This window comes from Panthera tigris, chromosome A1 (assembly GCF_018350195.1).
Source record: "Panthera tigris isolate Pti1 chromosome A1, P.tigris_Pti1_mat1.1, whole genome shotgun sequence".
NCBI classification, from domain to species: Eukaryota; Metazoa; Chordata; class Mammalia; order Carnivora; family Felidae; genus Panthera; species Panthera tigris.
Window position 1 is genome coordinate 100885382 of NC_056660.1, and position 13941 is coordinate 100899322.

Below are 13941 nucleotides of genomic sequence, written 5' to 3' on the forward strand. Positions count from 1 at the left end.
TGTGGTGCATCTGATTCTGTCCTCATGGATTTGCTTCTCAGAAAATCTTCCTTTACTTTCAATTTTGCCTCCCCGCCCCTTAGCACCCAACTGCCACATTTAAAATGGGTGTGGAACAGGGCCTCATTGTGTTTGCAATTTATCTATACATACATGGTTAAAAAACCAAACTGAATCGAGTCAATTTGAAGATCTGATTGGCTTTATTAAAGGATTCATGAACTGGACTGTGTCCCATCTGGCGAGCAGAGAGATGCTTCCAGGATTTGGACTAAGTAGGAAGTTTTTATAGGAAGAAAGGAGGGGGAGGAAGTTATCAGCAAAAGAAAAGGAAGGGTTCTTGCAGGTCACGACATCTTTTTTTTCAGGGGGAAGGGAACTGGCAGGATTTTTATCATGTAGGTTAATTTGCTGGTCAGGAAATTTCAGACTGACTCATAAAAGGTCACATTCGTGGGTTAGGTTGAAACTGTAGTTAAATCGTGGTTGACTCTTGTGCCGGTGCAAATGACTCCATTTCAGGCTTGTTATTTGTCTTTTTAACAATATATTTATGTCTCAAAATAATCTCTAAGATTGTGGGCTCCAAAGAGGAATTTGAGCAATCCTGATCTCCATTGTCAGATATGACCTAGAATGTTCTCTTGGTTCTTTTTGGCTTTTTGTCGAGCAACTTGTAAGCATCCTGTGCTGCCCTGTAAGTTTTGCTGATGAAAAGTATTCCTTCTGGTAGGTAGGAATGTGTTTTGTCTCGTAGTTCCTTGTCTTAAATGATGGAGGCATTTGCCAAAATTGCGTGCCATTGGGCACGGTGGAAAGAACATGGAGCCTTAGTAACCTAAAACCTCTAAGAACACGTCAGATTGGCTGTACAGAGGAGGAAGCTGTTCCATTTATTAAAGATGAAGCATTTGGCTGTACATTTTGAACGTGATGCGAAGGGACTCACCTGTATGTCCCCAACGATTTTTTTCCCTGAGAAATATCGCTCTGTCATTTACTGCATTTCACAATGAAACACACATGTGCTCTACTCAGTTCCCAGGACCTCCGCATGCAAGATGGAGAAAAGTTCACTCCTCCCTTGTCTGCCATGGGAAGTTTCTCTTTTTTTTTTTTTTTTTAAAAAACATTTATTTATTATTTAGAGTCAGAGCATGATCACGGGAGGGGCAGAGAAAGGAGGAGACACAGAATCCAAACGAGGCTCCAGGCTCCAAGCTGTCAGCATAGAGCCCAATGTGGGGCTTGAACTCACAAACTGTGAGATCATGACCTGAGCCCAAGTCGGTTGCTTAACTGACTGAGCCGTCCAGGCACCCCTGCCACGGGAAGTTTCCATAACTGTGGTCTCTGCCACTCTCAGGGTTTTCCTAGCTGACCCCAAAGTCCCACTTCATATGGCAATAACCTTTTTAAACCAGAAGATTCTTCTAGCTTTCTGCTCCATTGAAGCCTCTTTTTCTCCTTTATTGGAAAAGGAGACGTTTGGCATGTCTTTTCCACCCAACTTGGTCTGAAAGATTTTCTCTTTAACAAATAGAAAATCGAGGACAGCCCTAATGTTCACATTGCTGAGCCGTCCTCAGTTTCTAGCGGACTAGCCCAGGCTGTCTGTTCGTAAGACAGGCCTCCACCTGTAAATTGACTTGAAGTCCTGAAGCAGGTCCAGACATTATTTGGGTTATAAATGCTTTTAATTGAGGTATGTGCCACGGAGGGGATTTCTCCCTAATATCTCCCAGCTATTGCTTGAGCATTTGTACTTAAAAATGATAGATACTCAGGACACTGCAAATGGGTGGCAGAAACTGCCGTCATAAATTTTGCCAGGTTCCCTTCTTAGCAACTTCCTAATTCATTACAGTGTAAAGAGCATAAAAGCTCGGAATCGCTGGGACAGGGGAGGCTGTCCGCCGAAGCGGTATTTGCCTCCTTAAGCTTTCCATGATTACCCTCTTCTATCATTGGGGAACACTTTGTATTTCCAGAATAAGATGTACTATCTTCGCATATGCTCATTTGTCTAGCTAAGAGCCTAAGCCAAGGGGAAATGCCAGGTGGGGCTGCAAAAGTAACATTTCTAGAAAAATCTCAGTAACTGGAGGTAAAGTCACATATTTTCCCCAGGAAATGTGCATGATTTTTTTTTAAACCTAAGCTTTTAGTTTTGGTTGTCTTTATCTTTCATAGTGACTTTTTAAAAGGGGAAGATCTACTTTTACAGAGTTATTGTGTGGATAGTTAAAGCCGTAAAACCAGATTTGTATAGTTTATATAATTTGATTCAGTTAGTAAATCTTTACTGAATTTCCATTCAAGTGTAGCCTTTTGGGGGAAAAATTATGTGGATAACTCGACAGAAAACATTATGACACCACTTCTGTCCTCACAGGGCTTACAGTTTATTGTAAAAACTGAAAAACTTCATTCTGATCCAGATGTACAAAGATTTACTACCATTTACCAACTCATCTGTTTTTTCGTCAGTTGATTAGTGCCTGTGTCGTTCGTTTACTCAACAAATATTTAGTGAACTCTTATTTTGAAGTTAAAAAAAATTTTTTTTCTAATTTATTTTGAGAGAGAGCATGAGTGTGTGGGGGAGGGACAGAGAATGAGAGAGGGAGAGACAATCCCTACAGGCTCTACACGGTCAGTGCAGATCTCTTCACAGGGCTTGATCCCATGAACCATGAGATTGTGACCTGAGTGGAAGTCAGACACTTAACCATCTGAGCCACCCAGGGTGCCCCAGCGAACTCTTTATTTTGTATAAATGCCCCCTTTTAGGTGTTCGCTCTAAGTGGCCTTATTTAAGTGATTATTGATGAAAGAATACAATTTTCTCGTATCCTCCCTCGTAAGTGGCTGGCTAACAGCATGGGGATTTTAGTCCTTTAGGCTGTTATTTTAGTGAAGTCACAGAGGTTGCTACAGTTGTGAGCCTCAGATGTCAGTGCAACTGGGGACCAGAAGGTAGCATATTTCAAAAGAAATTAAGATGTGCCACTACATTGTCTTTGGCTGATCCACTGGGCTACTTAGCATCCATATCGAGGTACCAGGACTGGAGTCCAGAGTCTTAGGGTTTTTACGGCCCTCTTCTAGGGTTAGGGAAGAAATACGGGCTGGACGTGCTTAGGCAGGGAACGCGGCATCCCCTGCGTGCGTCTGAGCGGCCTCATTGGTGACAAGCCTTGGCAATGCAGCCCCCGTCCCCACTTTGTGGCTGTGGTGCTCTCAGAGGTGGCGACCCCTAAATGGTACCCAGGGATCTTAGCACATCAGTGTGGACACCCACCTTTGGTTTAAGAAGAGCAGTTGTTTGGTTAAATTTGGTTTTGGACCTCGCTATCCATCTCTTCGTGCAACTAATACTGGGTGGTCTTCCTCTTCCATGAAACCACTTTCCCAGGCCTCGGGTCTCTGGTGTATCGTTGCGAAATTAATTGGTAGTAACGGGTTGCAAGAGTTGTTCCTACAAGCAGCTAACATTTCATTGCGTTTCATGGAAGAAATAGCATCATTGCTGTTATTAGCGTGCCCTGCTGTAAAAACTGAAACACAGGTATCTGTTGCGTTGTTTAGAATAGGAAACGTGATGCATCTAAAAAGGCGGGACATTTCTGGAACAGCCTCAGGTCAGTGGGTCCCTCGGAGGCGGCCCAGGCAGCCTTGTGTTTTAGGAGTGAATCTGTCGTTTTCTATTTGAGGCTACATATGCCTGTAGGAATCGGGCACATAGCAAACACACTTTCCGAAAAGTTCGCTTCTCTTTTCCTTCTTCGATGTGCATTTAATTTTATCTCCCATAACCTTTTCCAGTTCCTGACATCAAATCCTAAAAGATCCTAAGAGATGTGCTGCTTTGAGTGATAACAGCATGTTCCAGAAATGTCATTCATTTGTCAGGAGCCTTTCAAGGCAAAGAGGTTCGGAGACGTTTTATGAAGCAACTGGATGTTTGGGTACTTATCCAGTCAAGAGTGTGAGGTTTCCCTATCACTAACACCTATCTGGACTACTACCAAATAACAACATAGAGTCCCGGGAAGAGCCACATTTCAGACTTTCTCAAGATTCGATTCTCCAAACCCAACGATCAGCTGTCAGGAACAACTGGCCAGGGAGAACCAAACTGAGAAGGATATTGCTTTCCTTGTGGAAGGCTTGTGTCAGATGTTGAGCCTGTAATTCATGGTCATGTTTAACAATGCCAGTATTTACTTAGTTTCTTCTTTTTAAGTAATGCATGTCAGATAGTTCATCGGATCAATAGGAAAAATGACAAGAAACAAAAATATGTCAGAAAACAGAGCACAGACATAAAACTATTGAATTACCTTCCCTCTGTATTGAGAGGCAACCGTTGTGCTTAGAAAACAGTCTGTTGACTAAGTTTTAATCGGAAAATAAAATGAACGGGTCGCCTGGGTGGCTCACTCAGTTAAGCAGCCGACTTTGGCTAAGACCACGATCTCACAGTTTATGAGTTCGAGCCCTACTTTGGGCTCTCTGCTGTCAGTGCAAAGCCACTTCGGATCCTCTGTCTCCCTGTCTCTGTCCTTTCCCTTCTCTATCTCTCTCTCTCCCAAAAATAAATAAACATTTAAAAAATTAATAAAATGAACTTCTTTTCCACATGTTCACAGGAATAATGATAGCAACTTGTATTGTGCAGTCACTGGTAGGCACCGTTCTAACTGCTTGACATAGATTATCTTACTTTAATCCTCAGTAACTCTGTAACAAAGATACTATCATTTTCCTCTTCTCATGTGTACTTAATCTTAGCAGGTTCTTTACCATTTTCCCTCCTCCAAAACCACACAACAGTAATTTTCTAAGAGGGAAAACCTCTATTCAAAGCCTCTTTTTGAGAACAAGAGTTTTTTAAAATAAAAAGACACAAGTGTCATGTGTTTATAAAACGTGTTTCTAGAAACAATGCTGAGTTGCTCTTAAAATATGTGTCATTGTAGGGGCGCCTGGGTGGCTCAGTCACTTAAGTGTCCAATTCTTGATTTCTGCTCAGGTCATGATCCCAGGGTCATGGGCTTGAGCCCTGAAGTGGACTCTGCATCGACTGTAGAACCTGTCTTAGATGCTCTTTTTCCTTCTGTCTCTTGACTCGAGACTTGCACACCGCTCTCTTAAATAAAAACAGACAAAATGTGTGTGTGTGTATACACACATATATACACACATATATATACACATATATATACACATATACACATATATATACATATATACATATATACACATATATACACATATATATATACATATATATACACAGATATATATACAGATATATATACAGATATATACACATACATATATATATATATATATATATATATATATATATATGTATGGGTGTGTCCGTGTAGGTGCTGATTTTGTAATCACCAAATCTGTCCTGCTGAACAACAAATTTTCAAATATCCCATTGCTGGCAGGCATTGTTTTTGTTTTTCCAAACTCACAACTGAAAGTCCGCCTTAAAAAGAATCCTCTGAAGCCTGTGATACACATTGGAAACAAATGGCATCAGGCAGGAAGGCAGGTTATGTTGGGCCGTGGCCAAAGGAGAGCTGGGCTAGAGCACTATTGACAAGCGAAGACACATCGTGAATGGGGCTAAGTGAAATCTCGTTTTCTTTCTTTGTTCTGACTAAATGCAAAGTGAGTTACTTTTCAGGCATCAATGGAGTAATTATGTAGCTGTGTCCATTAAGAATATGAGCTTGTGTGGTTAGTCTGTTGGTTTCAAGCATCGAGGGACAAAGATGGGAGTCCTTATAGGTTTGGTTTGTCAAAGGTATAAACAACATAGTTACCTGCGTGAGGTACTCAAGGAACCAGTTGACGTTCGTAGCCACAACCTAGAGACTCCTTTTGAGGTGGGTTCGAAAAGCAAGTTGACAACATTTCTCCATGAGCTGACTTTCTTACGAGGCAGTTCTTTATCACGGTATAGAAACCACAGGGTAGGCTACGTTTTTTCCAAATTCAGATTCCTATTAGAATCTTGTTGGTCAAAATGATGAACAGGTTTCCCCCATCACTGAAACATGGTGGGTTGCAGTTGGTATTTCCTTTCGTACAAAACATCTCTATTGCTGCCTTTCTCCCCCAAAGCTTGGCGTATCACTCCTGACTGGAAACAATCTTGATAGAAACTTCAACCAACTGGAGGTATATTGCTACAGCAGAATTCTGTGTATGTTTTGTTTTTGTTTTTTTTTAATCCTCCTACAGTAGATGATCACCACATGTCAGGGAGAGCAGCCATGTGGACCAAATGTCCACCTACTCACACTGTGGATCCCCATGCAAGCATTTTCTAATTGTAAAAATCCACCCTTGTAGACTTACTTTCTCTGAACAATCCAGTACGCGGACTTGAGGTTTTCCCGACTTGGAGAGAATACAATAGCAAAACCAGAGGCAAAATTCTTCTGGGAAGTCCTAAGTCCTCTGTGAAAGACGCTTCCTCCGGTGTAAATTGAGTCATGTGGTGACTCCGGCATGAAGGAAAGCTTTGGCTCAGATCAGCATAATTATTTTGGAAACTTGATGTCCCCAAGGTAATTTAATTTGTTCTGTCAAGGGAAGGCATCCAGCCTGTAGCATCCTACTAGAAATGTGGTATTTAGATGCTGTCAGGGCACTGTGTAAATTTCCTTGATATGCTAATTTTAAGTTTATTGTGAATGTTCCCCGCTAGAATAGAGATCTGTCTCTCTCTCTCTCCACCTCCCCACCAAATAAAATGGGTAGGGTTAGCATTTAATTTCAGTTGTTGTTTTTGAGGTTTGGAAAGTTTAAACAAGTGAGTCAGGAGAATGAGGAGAGAAGCTCACTGTGGTATCGAATGCTTGCTGTAAGGACTGCTCGCTTATAGGATGGATAGGACTGACTGTCTTGTAGTTAGAATGGTAAACAATTTGTTTATGCTTTTACATCTTATTAAATTCACATCTTAAAAAAAAAAACAACTACAAAGGAGCAATGAGATCATACATTCAGCTGTATTCTTATGATAGTCTGTCCTGGGATTACATTGTGTTTAAATGAGAAGCAGGCACACATTTAGAGATAATTGACAAAGGATTGTAAATACATTGGATTCATAAGACCTGCCTGTGCTGACTTGGATGTGCCTGTGGGCTCTGCCTTTCCAGCCCCATGTTGGTCACTTCCCCAAGTGCAAGCTGTTTGATTCTAGAATCCGTCAGCAAACTGATTGGGTGGTAGGCGTCAACAAATTCTTCTTGGGAGAGTGTAAGCTAGAAAATGGAATAAGGAAGCTTGTGGAACTGGCTAGCAGAACGACTCAAAATTCATTCCTGTGGTTACCTGGGCCTTTTAGAGGTGGCTCTGCCCCTCGCTTCTGGGCTTGGTCGCTCACTTGCTCAACCAGGTTGGGTCCACTATCAAGGAAACTTAATATGCAGAAGCCCGGCCACAGTTGTAGACTCGATTTTTTATCTCTGGCCTCCATTAGCCTCAGAGTAGCCTGGGTCTGTGATCCTTCTGAGTGTCCACAGCCTCAAGGGCTCACAATCAGAAAGCCACAGTCAGCTGTTTGATTTACCTCTTGTTGTGTTAGAGAATGAAGTTCCACTTGACTCAGAAAGAGTATGTGAACTTCAAGAAACATCCAGGAAAACACTGAGGCTGGAGTGGAGTGGCAGAGGGGAAGGTGGTAAGGGGCTAAGGTCAGCGTGGTAAAGGGAAGTGGACCATGAGAGCCTTGAAGGCCACTTGGGAAATCTTGAAGACTCTTTCCCCTGAGTGAGGTGGGGCAAGGTCCGCTTGGAAAACATCACCTGGCTGCTCTTTGGACCACAGAATGTAAGGGCATATGGTCTAAAGATGGGAATTGATTATGAGGATAGCTCACTACAGGGAACAGGTGACAGACAGCATCTCCTGCAAGGGGAGTAGTGGTCAAGACTGCGAGAAGTCATACAATTCTGGGTCTATTGGGATGATTTGTGGATGGATTGGATGTGGAATGTTAGATAAAGAGAGGACTCAAAAATGACTCCCAGGTTTTGTGGGCTCAGCAAGTGGAAGATTGAGTTTTTCGGTGTGAGGGGTTTGTGTTCCTTGTTTAGGTCGCTCATCCTTTCTATAAGCATCAGGATCACTCCTGCATAATAAACATGGAAAGGATCGTGCACAGTCAGCAGCTGTGCCATGAGGATGCTGACTCTCTGTGCGTGGCCAGGCTCAGCAGCCAGCCCCAACCCCGGGAACTGGGTTGAATAATAGCCTGCTTCTTCTGTCACACCACATGGATATTCCATTGCCCCAGAACGACACGCAGATGTTTCTTGAGCAAAAGATTACCTCAGAAGTAAAGATCTACTTTCAAAAGAGCAGTACCCTGCAGCTATAGGACATCTGAGTCTCCTTCTGGAGATTGTTTAAGGAAAGTGTGCTCTGGGAACACACATGGGACCATGTTTGTGCATAGCTTGCTTCTCTCGTTAGTAGGCTCAGGTCCACACCTCTTGGTGGGAGGAGGGCAGGGCCAGCTACGGGTGTGGGGGGTGCGAACTGGGTTGTGGTTTTCAGCCTCCTGGTACGAATAGTTCTAAGTAGTTTTAACTAATTGGACAACCCATGTTATTCATCTGTTCACACAGTCACTTAGCAAATTTTTTTTTTTATTTTTTGGTTTATTTATTTTGAGAAAGAGCACACATGGGAGGGGTAGAGAGAGAGGGAATCTCAAGCAGACTGCACCGTCAGCACAGAGCCCAATGCAGGGCTCGAACTCATAAACCATGAGATCATGATCTGAGCTGAAATCAAGAGTCGGATGCTTAATCGACTGAGCCATCCAGGTGCCCCACAAATACTTTTAAAAGATGCTTATATATAAAATTGAATGGGACCTGGTAGGTGATAAAATCTGGAAGAGAGAGAAAGATATGTAATCAAATAAAATGGTAGGTGGTAGGAGGTCATATGAAAACTGTCAGGGACAGATTTGAGGGAGTTATCACTTCTCTTGGAGGAGACTTTCAGGAAAGTCTGAGGAGTTGCTTTCTGAGATGTGTCAAAATGGAGACAAGGGTTTGAATTCCCTACTAAACAGCTATCACAAAAACTGTTGATGTGGGCTCATGCCTAAGATCCATCACTTGCATTGATGGCTATCCACTGTTCCCTTCACTGGGACATGTGTGTCATATGTGAATCAAAGGTTTTTCCTTTTATTGAATTTTTGCCATTGTTTCCATCCCCTGTGTGGGTACTACTTTTGCACACGGAAACTAGATAATTCACCAATAGTCAACAACCAACCAATGGCTCATAGCATTGAGCTGAGCTCTGGATCTTCTTACCTTTTGGGGTTGATGGATTTCTTTGAGAAAGTGACTGCTTCACAGAAAAACCCAGAAACACACCAAGCTTCACATTGAATTTCAGAGAAGGGGGGCCTGGATCTCCCAGCTTAAGGACCTGTCACACTAAGATCTTGCATTTGGAATGGTGCCTTCCAGTCATGAATTATATTTTCAAATGATGGAGTGAAAATAAAAATAAAAGACTCCTAGGTGATAATAGAGACATGTATTTCTTGATTCTCTACCTGAAGATTCTAGGGAATGAGGAACATCAAGCAGGGTTGATTAACTCTTCTAGCAAGAGCAACAGGGGATTGGGTGTGTTTTACTGAGCTCAAGAGCTCCTCTCCTTGTTTATGACTCGGTATAAGGCCCATAGAGACCCAGAAAGAAAGCCAGGCCACATCAACAGGTTAGAGAGGCCATTTCGTTAACATTTAAGAGGACAACTCAAGCGAGGTAGGGTTTCTTCCCACCTGTTACCAAAGATTATTCCCTTTTCCCATCGCCAAACTAAAACCAAATCTGTGTATATAGAAATTATGTACCACATGCATACAATTGTAAGGGAATACTAGCTATTTGGAATCCCAGTTACAACCAAAGTCAATTAGCTAGTATCTATCTGAGCACGTAAAATGCAAGTTTAAGTTTAAAATCACCGTAGAATGAAGTGGGTAGTGATCTTCCTGTCAATTTTTGTTGCCTTCAGGTAGCCTGTGCATGCACACACACAAACACACACATATACACACATAAATATTTTATAAGGGTTAACAATCTGTTTTATCTTGAACCTCCTTAATGAAAGAATTTCAAGGGGCACTTGGGTGGCTCAGTCAGCTGAGCATCTGACTCTTGATTTTGGCTCAGGTCATGATCTCATGGTTCATGGGATTGACCCCTGCGTCGGGCTCCACGCTGACTTCTCAGAGCCTGCTTGGGATTCTCTCTCTCCCTCTCTCTCTGTCCCTCCTCTGCTCATGTGCTCTATGTCTCTCAAAATAAATTTTAAAAAATATTTTAAAAAATTAAAAAAAAAGAATTTCAAGCTACCATAGACATTCCCTTCTGAGTTTTTACCATCCTCTTTCCCATTTGTAAGGAGTTGAATGGTACATGTCCCCTAGCTCCTAACCAAAAAAAAAAAAGAAAGGTGTCCACCCACAACCTGTGAATGTGACCTTATTTTGGACAAGGTCTTCATAGATGTAATTAAGGATCTCGAGATAATCCTGGATGATCTGGGTAGGTCCTAAATTCAATGACCTGTCCTTATAAGAAACAGAAGAGGGAAGACGCATAGAGAAGGTCATGTGAAGACAGGGACAGAGATGGGAGTGATGTGTCTACAAGCCAAGGAATGCCAGGAACCCCAGACACTAAAAAAAGCAAAGAAAAATTCTCCCCTAGAGCCTTTGGAGGGAGCCCAGCTCTGCTTACACTTTCATCTCAGACCTCCCCCCTCCCCGCCCAAGAACCCAGATCTGTGAGAGCATAAATTTCTGTTGTTTTAAGCCACCAGGTTTGTGCTATTCTGTGGGAACCTAATATACTGTGTAGTTCATAACCCGACATCTTGCAAATAGTGAGTGATCAGATTTACTCTTGGGAAATTTTCTCACCAAGGTAATTTAATTTTCTCTTACTCTCACTGGTCAAGAAGGCTTGTCACTTCTGTAATGCACAGTGACGACATTCTCTAATGATAGCTGTTCTTGACTTAGTGGAGTACCTGCTTTGATACAGAATCTGTGTTCTGCTGACTCTCAGGGTTAACAAGCTCTTGTTCGGGCTTTTACTTACCATTTCTTGCTTTTCAAACTTGTATTGTCTGCAGAGCATATGATCGCAAAAAGCATACAAGTAACCCATTGACTTTAGGTATATTTCAAGAGTTGTCATGTGTTTTAAATAATAAGAGTTAAAAATTCAAAAACAGTTTTTTAATGTAAACTATAGGAATAATAGCACCTAAAATTGTTCTCCGGTTTATCATCCTGAAAAGTAATCTGATCATCTGACTCCATGGTGGATAGCTTGAGGCATATTTCCTGTATCTCATCAGTTTCTTTTCTTTTTCTTTCTTTTAATTTAGCAACACTTAATTCCAGGGCCCCTGGGTGGCTCAATTGGTTGAGCATCTGACTTTGGCTCAGGTCATGATGTCACAGCTTATGAGTTCGAGCCCTGCGTCAGGCTCTGTGCTGACAGCTCAGAGCCTGAAGCCTGTTTCAGATTCTGTGTCTCTCTCTTGCTCTGCCCCTCCCTTGCTCATGCTCTGTCTCTCTCTTTCTCTCTCAAGAATAAATAAAACATTTAAAACAACCTCAGAAATACTTAATTCCAATGATAAGTTAGTTATTGGCAGTGATAACAGGTATTTGAAGGCTCTGAGTTGTCTACATCAGATTATGCACAAACCTGGGAGTTAAGAATTTTTTTTTTTTTATTGAGGGGCTCCTGGGTGGCTCACTTGCTTAAGTGTTTGACTTTGGGTTATGATCTCATGGCTCATGAGTTCGAGCCTGGCATCGGGTTTTGTGCTCACAGCTCAGAGCCTGGAGCCTATTTTGGATTCTTTGTCTCCTTCTCTCGCCCTCTCCCCTGCTCATGCTCTTTCTCTCGTTCTCTCTCTCTCTCAAAAATAAATACATGTTAGAAAAAGTATTAAAAAAATAAAATTAAAAAAATATATATATATTTTATATTACATATAAATATATATATATTTATATATATATTTATAATATAAATATATATATATTTATATTATAAATATATATATTTATATTATATATATATATAAATTTATATTATAAATATATATATATATTTTTTTTTTTTTTTTTTTACTGAAAATTACCTTTGGAATGGTGTCAAAATCTAACCTGAAGAAACTTACACTGTTTCGAAGTTGAAATGTTGAGATACCAGCTCAAGAGTTAAAAGCAAGTGGTTTCCTAATGCACTCCGGCTGTGCAGGTGGCTGTGGAAGGTACTTCTTCCTGTTCTGTTGCAATATTTGTTTATGATTTTAAAATGTGTCCAGTCATACATCTTGAATTTTCTTCTCCAACAAATGATTACAGTGATCAAGTATCAGAAAAGCTCTTAGCATCAAGATGTTTGCATCCCAGTTTTGTCTTACTAAGAATTATGGTTTAGACTTAAAAATCATGATATCTTAGGACTCACTGTAGAATTAGAGTGTTTTCAAATTGCAAAGCATGTTATAAGCCGTTCATAAAAATACAGCTTACCAATTGTTTTTTTAATATCAAATTTATTGTCAAATTGGTTTCCATACAACACCCAGTGCTCATCCCAACAGGTGCCCTCAATACCCATCACCCACTCACCCCTCCCTCCCACCCCCCATAAACCCTCAGTTTGTTCTCAGTTTTTAAGAGTCTCTTATGCTTTGGCTCTCTCCCTCTCTAACCTCTTTTTTTTTTTTTTTTTCCTTCCCCTCCCTCATGGACTTCTGTTAAGTTTTCAGGATCCACATAAGAGTGAAAACATATAGTATCTGTCTTTCTCTGTATGACTTATTTCACTTAGCATCACACTCTCCAGTTCCATCCACGTTGCTCCAAAAGGCCATAGTTCACTCTTTCTCAATGTCATATAGTATTCCATTGTGTATATAAACCACAATTTCTTTATCCATTCATCAGTTGATGGACATTTAGGCTCTTTCCATAATTTGGCTATTGTTAAAGTGCTGCTATAAACATTGGGGTACAAGTGGCCCTATGCATCAGCACTCCTGTATCCCTGGGGTAAATTCCTAGCAGTGTTATTGCTAGGTCATAGGATAGGTCTAGTTTTAATTTTTTGATGAACCTCCACACTGTTTTCCAGAGAGGCTACCCCGGTTTGCTTTCCCACCAACAGTGCAAGAGGGTTCCCGTTTCTCCACATCCTCGCCAGCGTCTATAGTCTCCTGTTTTGTTCATTTTAGCCACTCTGACTGGCATGAGGTGATATCTGAGTGTGGTTTTGATTTATATTTCCCTGATGAGGAGCGACCTTGAGCATCTTTTCATGTGCCTGTTGGCCATCTGGATGTCTTCTTTAGAGAAGTGTCTATTCATGTTTTCTGCCCATTTCTTCACTGGATTATTTGTTTTTTAGGTGTGGAGTTTGGTGAGCTCTTGATAGATTTTGGATACTAGCCCTTTGTCCGATGTGTCATTTGCAAATATCTTTTCCCATTCCGTTCTTTTCCCATTCCGTTGGTTGCCTTTTAGTTTTGTTGATTGTTTCCTTTGCTGTGCAGAAGCTTTTTATCTTCATGAGGTCCCAATAGTTCATTTTTGCTTTTAATTCCCTTAAGTACGCTCAAAAAATGCATCCCTTGGAGGATAGATCTTGGGGGGAAATGTGAGTCATTTCAGTGGTCTTTCACTTTGCCTCTCCTTGTATTCATTCGCTTTGTCATGCGAAGCTGTAGTTACGGCCACTGAAGAGAGGATGTTTCCGTACCTCTCCAGTCTGGCTTGGCTTTTCCCTTGTCAACAGCATGTGCCAGAAGTTAGCGTGTGCCACTTCTGAATCT